This window comes from Thermobia domestica, chromosome 2 (assembly GCF_964235325.1).
Source record: "Thermobia domestica chromosome 2, izTheDome1.hap1.1, whole genome shotgun sequence".
NCBI lineage: Eukaryota > Metazoa > Arthropoda > Insecta > Zygentoma > Lepismatidae > Thermobia > Thermobia domestica.
Window position 1 is genome coordinate 360,879,429 of NC_137455.1, and position 20,573 is coordinate 360,900,001.

General features: G+C 37.1%; 1 protein-coding gene across 1 annotated transcript in view; it reads left to right on the forward strand.

Moving 5' to 3' along the window:
- LOC145679886 (uncharacterized) overlaps nt 1-19,346 on the forward strand; it is a 30,508-nt gene extending 11,162 nt beyond the window's left edge. Inside the window, exon 3 of the mRNA XM_081750402.1 lies at nt 19,085-19,346. The gene's annotated coding sequence lies outside the window, so the exon portion shown is untranslated. The remainder of the gene's footprint in view (nt 1-19,084) is intronic.
- The last annotated feature ends 1,227 nt before the right edge of the window (nt 19,347-20,573 follow it).

A 20,573-nucleotide genomic window follows, 5' to 3' on the forward strand; every position in this document is an offset into this window, starting at 1 on the left:
GGAAGAAAGTAGAAACGCTTTCAAAGTCTTGACTGGAAGACCAATCGGAAAACGACCATTAGGAAGACCTAGGCACAGATGGGAGGACAATATTAAGATGGATCTCTCAGAGATTGGAATACAAAGTAGAAACTGGATGCAGTTAGCTAAGGATAGAAGTTAGTGGAGAGCTTTTGTGAACGCGGCACTGAACCTCCGGGTTCCATAGAGTTAGTTAATTAGTTAGTTAGTTTTATTATTATTATACGCTCATAATATTATGTTTAACCATTTCTAGTAACAAACATAACACCTGAAATACATTGTAGGGGGTATACGGTGTCTCAGTGGTAGAGCGCTTACCTTTGATGCGTGGGGTCCTTGGTTCGATACCCCGTCATATTAATTTGTGGTGGACAACATCGTGCCAGTGAGTTTACACGGGGGTACTTCAGTTCCTTTACAAATTCTCATTCCACTTATTCTTCCATCATCATTCCTTGCTTTAATTATTGTCTCCCTTATCCTAAAGGGCATAATCGTGGGACGTTAAACTAAAAAAAATCATTTAATTTAATTTGGAAATGCATTGCTAAGTGTGCAGTCTCAAAGGGGTTCAAGTTGACTCCTCGTAGCCTGTCATGTACTCCGATGCAGATTAAATTCAATGCATTAAATAGTTTAGTGTTCCACGTATTCAATCCGCTTTTATGTACATATTATTAAAATGAAACAAATTATTTGCATAACATATTCTGCTTAAAGGCACGGTAAAAAATAATTAGGAACAATTTATTTTTAGTACGTGTTACAAAATGTACAAGCATTGGACTTAATGCCAAATATATTTCACATTGTATTTTATTAATTAACTCTCTTCTGATTTGATTAATTAATAATAAGCATGCATGCTGCTAACCAGCTTTTAATTTCATCCCATAATAGATGTTGAATTGCATACATTCCATCAGTGATTAGGCTATGTCGAGATCAAATAATGAATTCACTACTAAATATAATCAAATATAAATTGTGTAAAGTGTCTAATTATAGTGAAATAACTATACATACATAAATAAATTATTTCAAGTTAATAAAATTTATGATACAGAAGTAATTCTTGTAGTGTTTTGCGTGTACTGTATGTACGTATATATTTTGATTACACTTTGTGTCTAATCAGTAATGACCCTATTAATAATAAATAAACCCCTGAATTGCAAAACTCTCAAATCTTTCCGAGGAAACAAAAACCACTATAACACTAAAAGATTTGGTTTGGATTATTTTGTGTATCTATATCTATATATATATATATATATATATATATATATATATATATATATATATATATATATATATATATATATATATAGGATGTTTCAAAACAACACCGACAACGTTTGAAGGTGATTCCTGACACTAAGATAAGACGAAAAGTATAGACCATCCTGGGTGCACAAATGCTTCCTTTCGAAGTTATAGGCTGCCGAAAACATGAAAAAATGAACTTTATATATCCATAGGTCCAAAACAATGGGACTTACAGTAGTCGAGTTAAGACTTCACTAAGGAACTAATATGTGCGCTAGGGTGGGCCGAAAACGGCCGAAAAAAATTTTTTTTAGAAAATTAATATTGAGTACCGTGCAAAAGTTGTATAATGTTATATTATGTTTCCTCACCAAAACAGAGCCGGATTAAAAGATATTTAACCGGGCCCCGGGGGCCCCAAAGAATGTTAATTTTGAAAAAAAAGTAGCCAGCGATGAAAACATTATTAAAATATATTTTTTAGAATGTTAAGTTTGAGTACCATGCAAAAGTTGTATAATATTACGTTATGTTTCTTCACCAAAATAGAGCCGGATAAAAAGATATTTAACCGGGCCCCGGGGGGCCAGAAAGAACGCTAATTTTTTAAAAAAAAGTAGCCAGCAATGAAAATATTATTAAAATATATTTTTAGAAAGTTAAGTTTCGGTACCGTGCAAAAGTTGTATAATGTTATATTATGTTTCCTCACCAAAACAGAGCCGGATTAAAAGATATTTATCGGGCCCCGTGGGCCTCAAAGAACGTTAATTTTGAAAAAAAAATAGTTGCGAGTAGTGAAAATATTGAATTTTTTTTTTTAGAAAGTTAAGTTTGAGTACCATGCAAAAGTTGTATAATATTATGTTTCTTCACTAAAATAGACCCGAATAAAAAGATATTTAACCGGGCCCCGGGGGCCCCAAAGAACGTTAATTTTGAAAAAAAGTTGTGAATAGTGAAAATATTATTGAAATATATTTTTTTAGAAAGTTAAGTTTGAGTACCGTGCAAAATTTATAATGTCATGTTTCCTCGCCAAAACAGAGCCGGATAAAAAGATATTTAACCGGGCCCCGGGAGCCCAAAAGAACGTTAATGCTGAAAAAATATGGTTGTGAGTAGTGAAAATATTGAAATATTTGTTTTTAGAAAATTAAGTTTGAGTACCGTGTAAAAGTTGTATAATGCTATGTTTCTTCCCCAAAACAGAGGCAGAAAAAAATATTTCAGCAGGCCCTGCGGGTCCGAAAAGTGTTATTATTATTTTTTTAAAATATAAATACCATTATTTTAAGTATGTATAGAAAATTGGGTAAGATTCCTAATACTTTAACTTGACCCCAGGATTTTAAATGTTCTGATCTGATGTGCAGCTCTTCGCCTGATTGGTGTTTAGTAGATATAATAGTACGGACACAAATACATAAGGTAAGGTTGAAAAATTGACCAACAAACACCAAACCAGCGCAGAACTCACCACGTGGAGGTGGCTACACAGCGAGTTCCTCCCACCCACCCTCCTCTTACTTAAAGCTCCTTAGTTGAATCTTAGAACAAAATATTGAGATTTATGTTCGAAGCTTGGTAGATACTTTCGTGCTTCCAGTTTTGCTCGAATATAACCGTCTCGTGCAACACTCCCGCATACTTCTGAAGAAGATTCTGTTACTACCTTTACACACCTCTCCAAAGCCTGTGTGTGGAAGGGGAACGTGACAAACTGAAACCTCCTCTTTTCCACAATCATTTCGGTTGGTTTTTCTATTGATACGTTAGCCGAAATTGGAGGTTTCGTTACTATTACTTCTGACCAATCGGTCAAATCGATATAATCCGCATATTCTTCAGTGCTTTGCCTATTGCAGTTGTCAATTAGAACTATAGTTTGGTATTTTCGGCCATCAAAATAGAGACCCTTAAAATTAGTAGCTTTACACTGTAGACGGTTTCTTTTTTCTTTTTCATTTTTGCTAGTTTCGTACGGATTTTGTTTTTATCTACTACCTTGTCTTAGTTAGTTTTGTTCAGTAAATTCATATCTTCTAAAACAGCGGATACAATTTTAGCAGCCGACCTATTCGATATACCTGTTAAATCTTTTGCGGTACTCATTTGTTTAGGGCTCACTATTGTTTATTTAGGTTTACTTTAGATTTTATTCTCCAAATGATTGCTCCATGCGAACTCTTCATCGTCTGAATTCGGGGTGGAAGCGCTTAATGTATGTTCCAAGTACGGGATTGAGGCTAACGATTGTAACCCTCTTGTAATTGGTTCCGTAGCATCATAATCGATCTGTGTGTCATGCTTTCTTTTGAGCCTATGGGTTTCTGCTTCATCTACATTGCAACTCGTCATTTGTCTCTGATTTATCTGATCTAATATGAGCTCTCAGTCCAAAAGCGGTATATAATTTGATTTACCACACTTACAGGTTAATCTATCGCAGCATTTGCAAGAGAACATATCACATAGCTTCTGAGCACCGTTCTTAAATTTCTTTAATTTGGCTCTTAATGGGGGATATCTCATTTCTTAATGGGGTTAATGATCGTTTTGCATTTTGAGTTGTAATTCAAAATCATATGCTTAATTCGAAGTCAAGACAATACAGGAAGAGAGGCTCGCAGCCATATTGTTTCTAGTTGATTTGAATTCAGCAATGTAAGCGCCGCCTTCGGAAACCCAGTGTTATGTATTTTGCATCCAGATGCGAAAAAGTGATATTCTCTTAAAGTTTGAGTTATGAGCTGGGCTCAACACAAAGGATTTTCGTGTGTTAATATGGTAGTTATGAAAGTTAGTTAAGCTCTTAATAGTTATTTGCGTATATTGAAACCATGTATTTCATGTTTTATGTATTAATAGTATTGTCTGGTAAAATGTTATTATTACCTAAAATCATTGTATTTGAACAAAAAATTGGGAACTTTAGGGCCACGGGGGCCCGGTTAAATATTGTTTTAAAATCAACATATTTGGCATGGCTTCATTTCGTACCAATGCACAACTTTTGATAACTACTCAATCCTGAATATCTTAAAAAAATTTTTTCGGCCCACCCTAATGTGCGCTATCCAAAAATACATGTTTCAGATTCCTAAGGCGCTCACGCAACAAGTTTTAGAGGGAGTTCGGTTACGGGCATACAATTTGAAGTATGCACCCACTACCTCTATAAAAAAAGTGTTGCGAAAGTACCGCAGGAGTCTGAAACTTGGATATTTGAATAGGATACATATTAGTTTCTAAGTGAAGTCTTGACCAGACTAGGGTAGGTCCTATAGTATTGCAGTTATGGACCTTTAGATTTTTTTTTTTTGGTAGCCTATAACTCCGAAAAGAAGCATTTATGCACATAGATTGGTCTATACTTTTTGGCTTATCTTGGTGTCAGGAATCATCTAAAACGTTGTCGGTGTTGTTGTGAACCACCCCATATATATATATATATATATATATATATATATATATATATATATATATATATATCTGTGTGTGTGTGTTTATATATGTCTACTGATTTGGTTGTAAAATTAGAAAAATTTTTGTTTTGTTAAGTACAATCACATGTTCAAATTTGTAATAGTAGGTTACTATTTGAGTGAATATGAAGTGAATTGTATTTTATAACGTAGACTACATTAAATATTGTAAGTATGAATATAGGATTAAAATTAAGAATAAAATTTCTGAGCTTTCGGCACTTAAGACCATGTTAACTTGTAACGTATAAGATATGACGTCTCTCGGCGATCACAGTATCGATTAATTTGGGGAAATGAAATGAAATTAAATCTTTGAGTTTTCCGTCCCACGGTTATGCTGTATAGGCTAAAGGAGACGGTGATTACAAGAAATGAATGGAATGGTGAAATGAAGAAAGTGGGAGGAAACGGGAAACGAGCGCATGGTGTTGGTCCACCACAAAGCCCATTTTTCCTGAGCTGGAATCGAACCAGAAATGCCTCGCATCAGAGGTGAACGCTCTATGAGCCACCGCGGCCTCTCCGGAAAATTGAGAGAAAGTAAGAGATGAGGAGGGAAGGAAGCGGCCTGGAACCTATATGTTAGGTACCATTCTGGTATTTGACTGGTGTGAATAAGGAAAACCCAGGAAAACCTCGCTAAGAGCGGCTGCCCTGAAACAACTTTTACACTTCTCCAACCGAGTGTCCCCACCAGAAATCGAGAGCGAAACCGAAGTGTGAATATATTTTTAGGCTATGTAATGTATAATCTAAAATAACCGCAAACTACTTTACATAGTATAAGTTTATTACGGTACATAATAAAACAAATAAGTAGAAAATCTTTAGAAATAAATTTTGATTTAATACCTTACTGTCTTTAATACCAAGAAAGAAAAGTTCTATTACTCATCTTTCAGATCACATCGAACTCACATCGTCTTCCATCTTTTGTTACCCCTCGAAGGGATGTAAACCTACGTAGAAAGTCTCACACACACACTTCTATATATAGTAATAAATATTTCACTAGATGCTCCAAGTTTTCTTAGTTTTGATCTTTTATCAGTAGTGCTGAAGGATACATGGGAACATTGCTTTAAGTCTTCATCCCGGCGAAATTAAAATACCGCTAATTTTACAGTATGTAACGGTGACGGTAACGGTGGAGGGTATTAATGGTTAAAATATGAAACAAATCTTTAATAACCTCCCGTTATCCGGAATCTCGGTAGCAGGAGCGCACGCTCCGAAAACAGTGAATCAAGAAATAGTGAACTCAAATAAGAATACTAATATTAATGCTACAACACTCTTGGGTCGTAATCGACAACTTACCATTCGAGTCTTCAATACAAATATCCACAATGATGTTATTCACGAAGTTGTCAGACGTAGCGTGGACGTAGAGAGATGATGCAATCTAGACTCTGGAGTTTCAGAATACACTTGCGTAAACTTATCAAAAACCACATGTATTTATTTACTATATTTGTTTCTATAATACCACATTCTATCACAAAATAGTATTCATATACACAACAGATAATGCTAACCACAAATGAACAATATTCTGACGCAAACAGTCGCTTCAATAATGATTTGATAACGTCACTCACTTTAATTATTGATACCGTTCAACATAAAACTGAGATTGACAAGTAATTAAAAGAAACAAGAAATATCAAACAAGGGAACATACAAAATACTATATACAACAAAAATAATAATAATACATGCAATAAGGTTTCTCTACTATTTAGTCTTTTTAGAATAAAGGAAAGTCCAGACGACAGTAGCAAATTATGTTATTTCATAAGTCCAGAAAGAAGTTTGATCTCTTATTTATATTTATATTTATTATTCATTTATTATTTTTAATTATTTCCTTTTTACGGACGCACTGAACTATTATAATATACTTGCCACTTGATATAATTGTTTCTATCTTTCGTTCTGTCTTTGCCCGAACAGATGATTCACTAGTGAAATACTAATTTGAATGCAAAGTGACTAACTGACTGACACTTGATAGTCGCGACTGGCGAACTTTTATTTAAATTGAATTCAACTTAGTACTGATACTTTAAACATTCTTCACAGATAAATACGTTAGCTGGCACAGTTTCCAGAAATAATGCAGTTATGTAACAATGTTATAGTACTACTGTGGTTGTTGGATATTTTTATAGCTATAAATTGAAGTAATATTCCGCTATTATATAGGCCTATATCAAATATAGATTGATTTTGTTTTAAGCGCTTTTTATGTATATATGTTTCAAACTTGAGCTTACGACTAAAATAATTCAATACAAAGGAATGCGTTCATATTGTGCGCTCATTATATGCACGACGTTCTATATTTACTGATCCTTTAGAGTGTCTACAAATTATTAACTTCTACTAATATTGACTGGCGCAAGAAACTTTATATTTACTTTTTGTAGCACTGATATGCAGTATCCAGTAAAATAGGTTAGGCTATGAGTGAAGTATTTGAAATGAATATTATTATAGTGGCTTACATAAATAATGTATCAATATTGTAGATTTACCTTTTATATGCGCATATGTTATTACGGTAATATCAAAAGAATTCTATAAGGTTACGAGTGCAAAGCATGCTTTAATGTGTCGTATACCGTATACACATATCACTTGTTTTAATTCTTTTCGTTGACATTAGTACGTGACAAGTGATGTTTACTTGCAGGATCTTGTTTCTTCACGAATATGGCTTACTTGTTATTTTTCGAGCACATTCGTTTTTCTTACCTTCACCGGCAGGTTGAAGCACGTATTTACATTTCATCGTACCTCTTAAGCTTCTCACTTTACTATTACATCACTTAAAATGATTTTTCAGCTGCATTTCACTTCTATTCTTCTCCAGCTGCCTGCCACCTGCTCCTCCTGCTGTCGATTCAACCTGCTGCTCCCTGATCATATGTTTTCACTGTTGCCAGTCAAGTTTAGACAACATTGGTGGAGTTCAGAAGGTTACTGAGCGGAGCGCTCAGTCACGCCGCTCGAAGTGAGCGAAACACAAAACTACGAAAACAACACGTACACAAATGATGATGGGGCAGCGTGTCCTGTCACATATGGCGTCCGAATAGGTTGATCCCTGCACCGTCACTAAGCATTCACAGAGTAACCTTCACTTAGTTCCACAGATACTTATAAGAACAAGATAATACAAAAACAAATGAAACCTGACACATACACTTATATACATATATACACAATATTTCGAACTATGTACAGCCTGCAATCTATTCGCAGTACTCATCAGGCAAGTCCTTCAAAAGTTGACTGGCACAATTCTCCTCTGCCTTCTTCCGCCATTTCCAGTATTCTTCCTTAGTGGGCTTCCACAATTTACACTGATGTTCGGATCGGTGTCCTATCGATTTCCCATTGTTCGGATCAATCAGCTCCACAACCTTAATACTTGGCTTACGAACACATAAGTACGGTCCTGAGTACAGATCGAACATCTTTTTTATCTGCTGTGCTGCTGCATCACTGATGGGATGTGCCCTGAGGAATATAAGATCGCCTACATTAGCATGCCGATCCGATGTCATTTTTTCGTTGGTACGTTGATTTTTCTTCGCCATCTGAGACTTCTTACGGTGTGCAATCATAAGTAGCCGGTTGTCCCACGAATTCCCGTCTTCATCAGTCTCCTCTTGGAACAGTCGTTTCATCACATTCGTTACATCCTTCACGTTTAGATGTGCTTGGACTGGAGCAACGTTCAGATTCTCTACAATAGTATAATTCAGTAACATAACGATATTCCACAAGTGCTTACTCCAATCCACATGTTGTCCAGCACAATACAACCTCCAAAGCCTATTGATTTCTCTATGCATCCTTTCCACGGGATTTGCTTGAGGATGGTATGGTGTGGTATGATATACTTTAACTCCTTTACTAGCCATTGACCCTAAGAACTTACTGGATACAAAACATGGACCGTTGTCACATATAATGGCGTCTGGAATGCCTAAATGCATAAAATACAAATCCAGGCACCTCAGGATTGCAGCAGTTGTAGCTCGTCTCATTGGGTACGCTACTAGATGCCTGGTAAACACATCCATGCACGTGCATACATATGCCATGTTTGACTTGCTGGTTGGAAGTTTCCCTACTACATCAACTGATAGTAACTCTCGGGCTCTCGAAACGGTGACTGACTGTAACTTCCTTGAGAGAGGATGAGGATCAGCTTTGTGTCTCATACACAATACACAATTGCGGATGTATTGTCGCACATCAGTATACATGTCTTCCCAAACGAAATTTTCCAGAAGCATCGTGTGTGTCTTCGCATATCCAAAATGACCCATGTCATCATGGTAACATCTCAGTACTCTCTTTACTAAACTTTTGGGTACAACTATCCTCCATTTATCTTTCAAATGAAAATCACGTTTTAACAGCACACCTTGGATCTTATAATACAGACGTACAGATTTACCCCAACTTATTTCTGGTACATTGGTCTGATCTTGCTCCAGAGCATCAATATACTTCATTAACTGTGGATCTTCACGCTGGTACTGCTTCCAATCCTCACTGGTCATATTTGCTAAATCTCCTGGAAGGACATGAAAATTAAAAATTGTAACAATTCTAGGTGATTGACATACGGTAATACGAGATAAAGTATCCGCTGCTACATTGGTTACTCCAGGTATGTATTGGATTTCCAACTCTACATTTTGCATTTCAATACACCACCGATATAGCCTGGTGTTCCAATATTTTATGCTCTTAAAATGCACCAAAGCTTGATGGTCAGTTTGTACGATCACATGATGCCCTATCAATAAATTACGCCATTTTCTTATAGCTTTCACAACACCCAACATCTCTATTTCGGTAATGGTATAGCGAGATTCGCAAGGCTTAAGTATGTGTCCAGTGAAACCAATAACTCGTTTCCCATCTTCATAATCTTGTGTCAAAATAGCAGCAGTCCCAATAGTTGAGCCGTCGACTATGATAATAAAGTCTTTTGACATATCTGGATGCACCAAAAGTATATTTTTACAGATCTCGTGTTTTATTTCCTCGAAACAATTCGTATGTTCAGGCAACCAGGTCCATTTCTTCCCTTGTTTAAGCAGCTGGTATAAAGGTGCTGACTTACGATCAAAATCATGTATAAACTTTGAGCACCACTGAAAAAATCCTAAGGTCCTTTGCAATGTTTTTATAGTTGTTGGCCTTGGCAATGACTTAACGATATCCACGTACTCTGGATTTTTCGCTATCCCTACAGGTGTTACCACAAAACCTAAGAAATTTGCCTCAGATACCATAAATGTGCATTTCTTTAAATTGACCGTCATACTTGCTTCCTCCAACTTATACAATACTTGATCTAACAACTCGATATGAGCTACTGGATCAGTCCCTGGAATTAAAATATCATCTATATACAGTAAGATCTTTTCAAGAATAGCAACTCTCAACACTCTCTGCAACGCTGCCATTAAACAAGCTCCACCATTCTTGTAACCAAAGGGTACTCTGCAATGACGATACATCTGGCCTTCAAAAGAGAATGCTACAAGATCCCTACAATCTTCAGTTAACTCGATCTGGCAATAGGAATGCACCAGGTCGAGGGACGTTGCACAGGTCATCCCATTAAATCTTGCAAAGAGGTCATCGAGGCGTTCGACCTTCAGATTTGTTAACGATACGAATTTATTAAGTTGGACCAGATCAAGACAGACTCTAACCTTATCCGAGTTCTTCTTTCTGACTATTACCAGGGGATGATGATGTTTTGACACTGCAGGCTCAATGATACCTTGATGCAACCATTTTTGGATCTGCTCCCTTGCCTTATCTCGGTAACACAGTGGAATTGGGTAAGGTCGTTTCACAATTGGATCTTCAGTGGTAACCTGGATTGTATACTTAAACTTGTTACATTTTCCTGGGAAATGGGCGAAAACTTTTCTTCTCTTCATCAGCACATTGAACAACATTTCCTTGTGTTCCGGAGCAATAGGAGTTTTCTTCACCACTTCTGTCACTTCTTCTAGGGTAGCGTACAGACTCTTTTCAGTCGCTTCTTCCCTCACTTCCATGACTTCCACTCTCTTTGGACAGCAAGCCGAACATTGAATCTCCTGAACCAGCGGGTCATACAAAGATTCCATAAGAGCTTGATCCTTTATTTGTGCCAGCGTAATTCTTATCAGGTTGCAATCTTCTCTTTGCCTTGACCTAGCTTTATTATACGAATCTTCTTGTTGCATCAATACGCTGTTCCACTGATTTAAAACTTCTTTCAGATCTTCATGATCGCTTCCACATACCTGTGAGCTGCATAATTCCTCTGGATGGCATTCGCATTCACTCCATTCTTCTACGACGTTTCCAGGAAGGTGGTCATTTACACTCAACTCATTAATCATATTATTACACGTATTTTCTTCCTCCTTCGCTTGAACCATGGGTACTACGACTTCTTGTTCCCCAGTTTGAACGGTTACCATGCCATTTCCAAAATTCATTCTGACTTGAAACTTGCTCATGTAATCACGACCCAGTAGAAGATCTTGGTTGAGCCCGTCGACCACAAAAGCTCGAACATCCGTCTGTATTCCCTTAATTGTCACAGGAAGATATACTTCTCCTTTCACCATTTTCTTCCTGGTTCCACTATAATCGACAAGAACTACGTGGAGTGCTGGTTTCAATTTCGGATGTGATATAATCTTCGTAACCTTTCTCCATAACTCTAAACTACACAACGTCACCTCAGCACCGCTATCAACAAGTGCTTGTACAACTTCATCCAACACACTCACTCGTATGATACCAGACCATTCTTTTATTCGTTCAAAGTCAGTCTTCACGTCATCAATATTCTCACAATCTGTGTTATACTCCCACTCTTGTCCAGCTATACATTGAAATTTAATTCGAAAAATATTTATCTCATTCCTACACTCAAACTCACGTACACATAAAGGACTATATACACCACTATACACTTCCTCAGGTATATCCTCACTTACACTTTTCTCATGGGTCTTCTCACAACACAAATCGTACCTACCTCCGACCCGCGAGGTGGATACTTCATTTAGTTTTTTGAATCTGGACTTCCTCGAGGATCCCAACGGTGTTGAATATCCTCTTGGGAGGATCTCGGGTCATCTCTTTCATATTCTTCGTGTGTGTGCAATTTCCTTCCTGGCCGTCTACTTCCCCTCCAAGGACGTGCACGACCACCTCGTCTGCCGCGTCGATAGTTCCCGCGTCCTCTTGCGCCATTTCGTCCCTCGTAAGGTGATTCTTCTCTTGGGTTCACAGGCTCTGTCTTGTTATCTTCCTGATCTTTCGATATAGCTCCTACTTTAGCTTTACGAGTGATCAACTCTTCACCGTCTTCCCATCTTCTAGCACCATCTTTACTTGTCTTTCGTCTTGCTTCCCATGTGTCATGAATCAGTTCAAGTCGTCGGACTGTTTCAAGAATTTCTGCTAATTCCTGGCCTCGTGATGAAACCAACTGTCTCTGATACTGAACTGGTAGCAAGGTTATGATAGTGTTGCAAATCTGGGCTTCACTGCTCTGTGAATCCAAGTCCCTAATCTGACAAAATCGATTCGTAACAAAACGTTCAACACTCCCGTCAACCTTAGGGTTGAATGGCACAGTCTTAAGGTGCGTTAGCTTAGCACATGTCACATCTTCTGAATGATAATGCCTTAAGAACATTTGCTTGAAGTCGGCATACGTGAGGAACTTATTCACATTTGAATAATACCATGACAACACTGCGTCTCTTAGTATGAACGGTAATACCTTAAGCGCCTGACTAGGTCGCACCCCCATTAGAGCACACTCTCGCTCAAACTGTATGATAAATGCTTGAGCTGACAAGTCACCTCTCTCTGGTGGATAGTGCTTGAACGATTTTATATCCGTTAATCGCAATTTCAGTTCCTCTCCGTCTTCTTCCTTTTCCATTTCTTCCTTGTAGTCCTGAGCTGCTTCCGAATAGGCTTCGCGACGGTTCGTTAGTCTTCTGGCGTTTCCATTCTCGTTGCCATTAGAAGAAAGCTGTCTTTGTCGGTTCCTTCTTCTTTCTGTCTTCGGGGACCATCCATCTTCTTCTGAGTACCCGCTCTCATCAGACGAACTGGTCTTGATCCGTCTCTTTCGTCTTCTTCGAAAACTTGGGTGCACCTCAGGTTCCTTGCTCCGAGAAGCCGCCGTACTATTGAGGGCACTTCTTCCACAGCAGGTACCACAGGAATCACTTCTATTGCGCCTTCCATCTAAGCTTGGAGATTGAGCAGAATTGTATGGCCGCTTCACTTCTGTTTCCTCTTCTACGCCTGAACTATGTCTTCGCCATTCCTCCTCTATCCTTTGTTGAAGTGACGCGATTGCTACCTCCTGACAAGCCAACTTTTCTTGTACTTTCCACAGTTCCGAAGTGTTTTGCCACATGACAGCCTTCGACTGACTCACTTCCGCGCGACAGTCTTGCAGTTGATTATTTATCACCGCGTTGGCTCTAATTACTTTTGCAGAAACCTCTTCTATCACCTTTCTACATTCATCGATCTTCTGTAGGACTTTTAACTCTTCTTTGGCCAAACGATCTTCTATCTGTGCGGTAGTCATCTGCAACACCTCATGCTTCACATCTGCAATCTCATCCTGCATCCTGTCCTGACATTGTGCCATACCTGTAACACAGCTCTTCGATACCTGATCGATTCTTCTATTTACTTCTTCAAATTGCTGACTCACCTTTTTCTCTGTTAGCATTGTCACTTCCTCGAGTTTACAGACAGTATTCTTCAAATCTTGAATCTCCTGCTGAGTTCCATCCATCTTTCGTGACAATTCAGTTATCTGTTGAGTTAACACGGCGCTCGTCTTGTCACACTTCTTGCTAACTTCTTCAATCTTGTTCTCCAATTGCTCTCTACTACCCGTAAATCCTCCTGAATGACCTTCATCTCAATCTGAAAATCTTCCTTGATCTTCGATCTCAACTCGCATTGTCCCTTTTCATTATACTTCTCAAACATTCGGATAAGCATCTGCTCCATTGCATCCAAAGACAAACTTCGTTCTCCCATCTCCATCACCTTACGTGGTTTGCACTGTCCGCACTTCCATAATGCTTCAATAGGTGCATCATCCTCGAGTTCATTTTGAGCATTCCATTCTTCCTCCGTCATTTGACTACACACGCGGTGATACCAGCGATCACACAGACAACATTGTACATGATACTCATCTCTAGCTGAATCCTCACAACACACTACTTGATCTGAGTCTGACATGGCCGCACCACCAGATTCGCTTGCATTTGCACTGTCTCTTTGTCGATTACGCCGATTTCCACCCATGTTAACTTTTTTTTTACGACGAAGTAAACTACACAACTAGCAGTCCACGAAAATCACACTCTTGATTGCAACTATTTTTCACAAGCGTCTGAGTCTCATAATCTAAAATGTAACGGTGACGGTAACGGTGGAGGGTATTAATGGTTAAAATATGAAACAAATCTTTAATAACCTCCCGTTATCCGGAATCTCGGTAGCAGGAGCGCACGCTCCGAAAACAGTGAATCAAGAAATAGTGAACTCAAATAAGAATACTAATATTAATGCTACAACACTCTTGGGTCGTAATCGACAACTTACCATTCGAGTCTTCAATACAAATATCCACAATGATGTTATTCACGAAGTTGTCAGACGTAGCGTGGACGTAGAGAGATGATGCAATCTAGACTCTGGAGTTTCAGAATACACTTGCGTAAACTTATCAAAAACCACATGTATTTATTTACTATATTTGTTTCTATAATACCACATTCTATCACAAAATAGTATTCATATACACAACAGATAATGCTAACCACAAATGAACAATATTCTGACGCAAACAGTCGCTTCAATAATGATTTGATAACGTCACTCACTTTAATTATTGATACCGTTCAACATAAAACTGAGATTGACAAGTAATTAAAAGAAACAAGAAATATCAAACAAGGGAACATACAAAATACTATATACAACAAAAATAATAATAATACATGCAATAAGGTTTCTCTACTATTTAGTCTTTTTAGAATAAAGGAAAGTCCAGACGACAGTAGCAAATTATGTTATTTCATAAGTCCAGAAAGAAGTTTGATCTCTTATTTATATTTATATTTATTATTCATTTATTATTTTTAATTATTTCCTTTTTACGGACGCACTGAACTATTATAATATACTTGCCACTTGATATAATTGTTTCTATCTTTCGTTCTGTCTTTGCCCGAACAGATGATTCACTAGTGAAATACTAATTTGAATGCAAAGTGACTAACTGACTGACACTTGATAGTCGCGACTGGCGAACTTTTATTTAAATTGAATTCAACTTAGTACTGATACTTTAAACATTCTTCACAGATAAATACGTTAGCTAGCACAGTTTCCAGAAATAATGCAGTTATGTAACAATGTTATAGTACTACTGTGGTTGTTGGATATTTTATAGCTATAAATTGAAGTAATATTCCGCTATTATATAGGCCTATATCAAATATAGATTGATTTTGTTTTAAGCGCTTTTTATGTATATATGTTTCAAACTTGAGCTTACGACTAAAATAATTCAATACAAAGGAATGCGTTCATATTGTGCGCTCATTATATGCACGACGTTCTATATTTACTGATCCTTTAGAGTGTCTACAAATTATTAACTTCTACTAATATTGACTGGCGCAAGAAACTTTATATTTACTTTTTGTAGCACTGATATGCAGTATCCAGTAAAATAGGTTAGGCTATGAGTGAAGTATTTGAAATGAATATTATTATAGTGGCTTACATAAATAATGTATCAATATTGTAGATTTACCTTTTATATGCGCATATGTTATTACGGTAATATCCAAAGAATTCTATAAGGTTACGAGTGCAAAGCATGCTTTAATGTGTCGTATACCGTATACACATATCACTTGTTTTAATTCTTTTCGTTGACATTAGTACGTGACAAGCGATGTTTACTTGCAGGATCTTGTTTCTTCACGAATATGGCTTACTTGTTATTTTTCGAGCACATTCGTTTTTCTTACCTTCACCGGCAGGTTGAAGCACGTATTTACATTTCATCGTACCTCTTAAGCTTCTCACTTTACTATTACATCACTTAAAATGATTTTTCAGCTGCATTTCACTTCTATTCTTCTCCAGCTGCCTGCCACCTGCTCCTCCTGCTGTCGATTCAACCTGCTGCTCCCTGATCATATGTTTTCACTGTTGCCAGTCAAGTTTAGACAACATTGGTGGAGTTCAGAAGGTTACTGAGCGGAGCGCTCAGTCACGCCGCTCGAAGTGAGCGAAACACAAAACTACGAAAACAACACGTACACAAATGATGATGGGGCAGCGTGTCCTGTCACAAGTAATTATGTGATATCTTCAAATAGATAAAAGATAATTGAAATATGGAACAAGAGCGCCCTAAACAATATTATTTTGCGTGAGGTAACGTTATCACAAGTCACCTAGTGGCTTTCCGTTTTCAGCTGTTTAGAAACGCGAAAATAAATGCCGATTTTCAAAATGGCTGGAAATCGAAAGCAGATAAGTGAGTCGTGATAACGGTTTCTCATGTAAAATAATATTGTTTAGGGCGCTCTTGTTCCACATTTCGATTATCTTTTATCTATTTGAAGATATCACATAATTACTGTAAAATTAGCGGTATTTTAATTTCGCCGGGATGAAGACTCTTAAATGAAATCTTTCAGTATAACGCCTCACGATTTTACTCTTTTGGCCAAGGGAGACGGATGATTAAGGTAAGTGAGTGATGATGGAAAAATTGGTTGAACGAAATGTGAAAGTACCCTGAGAAAACTCTTTCGATACGATGTTGTCTACCACAAACTTACTTTTCCGGGGATCGAACCAGGACCTCACGCACCATAGGTAAGCGCTCTACTACTGAAACACCCTGCCCAGGCCCGTAGCCAGCCCAAAAATTTAGGGGGGGCGGTAGAAGTTAGGGGGGCCCGACCCAATCGTATTATACTTCATCACCATTATTATAGTTCATTTGCAAGCCTATCGTGAAATTTTATGGGGGCCAGCCAAAATTTAGGGGGGCGGCCCCCTCTTGCCCCCCGTGGATACGGGCCTGACCCTGTCTCCCTGGGGAGCACAGCTGATAGATACATTTTCTGAGGATTTTTTTTTCAAAAAATACTCAAAAAAAAGTATCCTCCTATACTTTCTGCGGCCAAAACGTCCCCAGGTTGCATGGTCTATTTAAATATGTTGTACCTTGAAACAGCGAATATTTGATCTTTCCCTTGCACTGACAGTTTAAAATAATAACTACGATATTCCTTCTATACACTGAAATCTGTAGAATTTATGCGAACGACAACAAAATTAATCTTTCCCTCCAGTCTTTTTATTTTTCTACTTCTGCAAAGTTTGTGTCACACGACAGAAAAACTATGCTCTTTCATAGGAAGAGAATGGTATACATATTTAAATTTTGATCAACAAATTGGTGCTAATAGATGGTTCACCATTATCAAATGTCTCTAATAACTTTGGTGTCTCGTTCTTTGCGTCCAAGGTGAAATAAAGCGTAGTTTTAAAGCCGAAAAATAAATGTCTGTCACCAAATTTTTACATTGCAGCAGTATGATGCTCCTGAATAATAATAACAATAATAAAACATCCTTAATTCCTCAACTGCATTGAAGAACTTTCTGTTGGGCTGAAATTATTTTTTATTTTTTTAAAAAAGGGTCTTGAATTGGTTTTAGGATGTAATAGCGCTTGGAACATAGATGCCGGTGAATGTAAGAAACTGAAAATACAAAAAATGAACTTAAAATGTTTCACAATTGAGGTCTTCAAATATTACTTTTATCAGTCTGGAATTTATATTATTATTTAGTTTTCTCCTCAAATGCAATTATTACATAGTAAGACATAATATAGAAGTAAAACGGTAAAATCCAGTGGCGGATCTACAGTGCTGTAACTTGTGGGGGGGCAACTGCCCCCTCAGGGAAGGTCCCCGCCGTTCGAGCGGGACCCATTTTAAGACAAGATTTTCTTACTCCATATACGATACGAACGTGAAATTATAAATGAAGCATCAAATAGGTTCACTACATTAATTAAATAAACCAGCACAGAAAATGTCAATAAATAAAAATGAGTCGTGGACCCATTTCAGTAAAACATGTCTATCGTTAGGGGCCCTAGAAATAATATTTACTTGTGTGGCTTTGAGATTTATCAATATTGTTCCCTTAGTTAATTTGTCATCAATGGAACGAGCCCAGTAGTGTAACTAACGGCCCCGCAGACCTTACCGTGTGGGAGGGTTCACAGGCTCTGGGGAGCATAAAGAGTAAGACAAAGATGGAAAGAGAGGACACAAGAATTAGAAAGAAACAACTTTTCTAGGGGCCCAAATACGCATATTAATGCTTTCCCCCTCCCAAGAAAAATCTAAGTTACGGCGCTTCGGATCTAGAAGGTAAAAACTGATGGGAGAGGCAGCCAGAATCCATACTATATTGGGAATATCATAAGTTTACTATAAACTTTCAAAAATATATAAATAATAGCTTCAGTTATTTTAGCCATTCAAAAAACTATGGTGGCCTAGCTCCCCTCGGCCCAGGCTAGATCCGCCACTAAGCTTATCTGTTATTTAACAAACTTTAGGGTAAAATTTGTCTTGATTGTATTAGTTATTGAAGATGTATGTCCTGTTTTAAAAACTGACCATCCAGCTCTTTATAAAAACACCGTATTCCTGCGTAGGGGAATTTCATAGTTTTACTTATAAATAATAATAATAATAATAATAATAATAATAATAATAATAATAATAATAATAATAATAATTATTATTATTATTATTATTATTATTATTATTATTATTATTATTATTATTATAAGCAGCCAAGGAGGATTCATAATTATTTGACTTATTTTCATTATGGATAACACTACCGATCTTCCAAGAAAGAGGTGGATGACCAAAAATATTTTTGAGCAATACTCCTCTATTGTTCATGAATTTAACATTTATGAAGAACTGCAGAAGATCATAGGAAGTATCTAATGGCTTATATATGACTATTTTTTTAAAAAAGGATAATAAGTCTTTGTTACCTTATGTCTAATAGGTAGCCTTAATTATCAAATTAAGTTTTAGCATCACTTGATATTACTGATTAAAATTTGTTTCCTTACAGATTTGATGCAGTTTCTCGGCGAAATCAACGTCTCCGAATCATGATGCTGCTAGCCATTTTCCAACATTTGGACATGGAATTAAACAAACATCCAAATTTAGATTGCAAACTTACTTCTCTAATCTAACCTAACAGATTTTGTGAGTTTTCCAGCGAAATTAACATTTCTGCGTCACGATAGATTTTTTAAAATATATATATATTTTTTAAAAATTTAGACGTGGAAGCAGCTGTCATCCAAAGTTACTTCCAAGCAGCTTGATTAACCAACAAAACTACAGAGATATAAAGGAAAAGTAGAATAAAATGCTGTATTACGAAGCTGAAGATTTCAAAGACTTCTTTCATTCGTTCCTGTTTTGTACAGTCCAAAGCAAAAAACCTGCAACATGAGCATGTAAGTTTATTGTGAAACTACGCCTAACAGCCCAGGAAATCAACATAAAGTCTAAGTGGCATGAATCACGCCAGGAGAAACCTCGGCATCCTCCCCTGCACACTTATTTTGGAGCAAAAGCCTTTGTCGTTTCACAATAAACTTACATGCTCATGTTGCAGGTTTTTTGATGCGGACTGTACCTATCTCTAATACAGTTTGGCATTCAAAAATCCGGCCATCGACGATACCATCTTTTGAGATTTCGGGGATGGATTTCGGAGCGCATTTTCAAATTTACCGCACTGATGCGCAACTGTTTTCTGGAGACGTCGTTTGGTGGCTCTGTAATCGTAATCAGTTGTTTTCCACTGCTGCCAACTGTAGGGTCATATCACTAAACATACATTTAGTTCAGGGATGCAAATAACTCTCGCCCACTCGCCCAGGGCGAGTGGTTCACCTGTGCGGGTGAATATTTAACATCATACCGGAGGTAAGTAAATGATTTCTATTGTGAGATACGGGCTAGTAGCTTTTCTCTTGAGCTAGTAAAATTTTGATGCTTATTTGCATCCCTGATTTAGATACTTGATGAACGTAAAGGTGTAGAAAGGTATTTCGTAAATTCGTAGGAAAGATATTATTTAAGAAAAAATCTTAATGAAAGAAAATGGAGAGGAATGGCCAGTCTCATTAGTAACATTAATTGGTCAATGTCAGAGTGCTTCACTCTATCCTTATAAATTGTAATTATATCTGAGAGGCCATCCCTTGCACTCGTTGGAATCAGACTCCAACTTCCGAGAAGAAAGAAGAAAAATATTGTAGAATTTCAATTGACTCTAACGAATTTCCTCTATGTTGAGTGATACCTAAACAAAGTAGAGAATCGAAACGCAGCCAGGGCTTTCTAATTCACTTTTGGTTGTAAATTTCTCCCTGATGCCACAGAGAATTTTTGATATAAATAATCAGCACATATCCCTCCACAACCAAGGTTCGTTTGTTCTTCAATAGATTCTAATTAGTGGTAATCGTGACTTTAAGTGTTTTAGAAAAACATAAATGATAAGAAACAATCAACATTCAAAAGAATTTCTGATGAATACA